The 1,784-nt window shown below is 36.5% G+C and overlaps 1 long non-coding RNA gene across 1 annotated transcript; it reads left to right on the forward strand.

The window, feature by feature from the left end:
- The first annotated feature begins 536 nt into the window (after positions 1-536).
- Positions 537-1,560, forward strand: Gm35748. The gene is made up of 2 exons (XR_374745.2): positions 537-1,073; positions 1,340-1,560. It is a non-coding gene; the product is annotated as a predicted gene, 35748 (long non-coding RNA).
- Positions 1,561-1,784: the final 224 nt, after the last annotated feature.

The raw sequence follows: 1,784 nt of genomic DNA on the forward strand, positions 1-1,784 counted from the left end.
TACTATACTCAAAGGGACTGTATTCTGTGTCTTGTTATACACCTAAGTTTGGTATTTACCTTTAGCTTTGATTGTCTAAGTTGAGCTCAGAGAGACTTCATCCTTTCAGATTATAGCTAAGCCTCTACATGCACAGTATACACACAAGACCATCAGTGAGCTGCATCTGAATTGGAGGTTGAACTTGATGAGTTCCCGAAAACATGCTATCTTCATTTGTTGACCTGTGGAGTTCTCATCCAATGTTAGATAGCTATGATACCCAGAGAGTCAATTTTGTTTAGGAAATAAAAGAACAACAAAAAAGTAGATTGTGTACCCACTATGTGTATATATGTTTAAGAAATATTATATATATTTAAGTCAAGGATCAAATAATTCTCAAAAAGCTGTTCTCGTCCAAGAAGATTAAAAATGATGTCACAAATACAAGTTAAGAGTAGATATTTTTCTATATTAAGAAAATAATATCATATCACGCTTTATCATCTCAGTTGGCTTGACCATCACTGAAATACATCTGTATTTCTTAGAGCTTTGTTTAAAATTTTGTTTTATTTATTATTGCTAGTGAGATGGCTCAGGGTGTAAAAGCACTTTCCACCAAGTCTAACAACCTGAGTTTATTCTCCAGGACTGATGGTTTAAGGAGAAAACTGACTCCCACAAATTGTTTTCCTGGTTTTCATATATGAGGTATGGCACAAACATCTGTGTATATGAGTGTGTGTGTGTGTGTGTGTGTGTGTGTGTATTGAGCATTTAGAGTCTCAATTTGTCTCATTTGAGTTACTGCATTTTCATCTAGTGCTCAGTGTATGATAAATATCCTGGATAGGTGTAATGATGAATCAGACATGACTCCTACTCCAGAGAAACTAAACTATAAGGTGACTCAAAGTAAGAACAAGACAGACTGAGCATGCTCTCTTTTGGGCTGACTGATCTCATGCAACACCCAAAGGGAAAGACAGTTCATCAGTCCTCTCAGCTCCATGACTCCCACTGTTGTCCAAAAGAAGGCTTGCTGCTGTGCAGTCCTCAGGCATAGATGGACTTACAGGCTTTAACAGGTAATCACTTCCTGCTTAGGGGCAGGAGTGTTTGTACATTTACCCACTGGGACTGGGCTCTGCATTTTGGTTGGTTGTGATTTTTCTTTAGTGGTCTCTGTCTGTTAAACTTGTCATATATTTATTATTCTGTTTGTTCCGTTGGTCCTTAAATCATGAAGCTTTTCTCTTTCTAGGCACAGTCTAGTTTCAAATATATATTAATATAGGACAAATATGAAAATACCTTAGAGTGGATTAAATATAGATGTCTGAATTTCCCCCAGGAGGTCTGCTAAGAGAAGCATGGAGCTGCTGTTCAGAGAAATCTGCATCCGTTGGCTGGCTCCAAAGCACTCCTGACTGCAGACAGGAATGGAGGATGTTGAGGTTAACATGTGTGGGATACTGAAATGCTAGTTTCCATTGTGAAGGAAATATCTCTCACTACCAAAAATTTAAAAGAAAAAAAATCTGAAGATCATAAATAAAGTTATTCCAAGCTGAACCCACGCTGTAATTTCAGTTCTTTGTATGTAGTCTGTTTTCTGAAATCCTGGTTCTATCACTTGAGAATAATGTAATTTAGTTGATGTGCCTATGACTCAACCACAATTTTAATTACTTACTGTAGAACAGAAATGGTATAGGTTGTATAAATCTATCTTCGTGTATGTGAAAGACTAAATTTAGGCATCTGAATTTTAACATATATGTTCATATTTATGCAGA

The sequence above is a fragment of the Mus musculus genome, chromosome 2 (genome assembly GCF_000001635.26).
Source record: "Mus musculus strain C57BL/6J chromosome 2, GRCm38.p6 C57BL/6J".
Classification (NCBI taxonomy): Eukaryota; Metazoa; Chordata; class Mammalia; order Rodentia; family Muridae; genus Mus; species Mus musculus.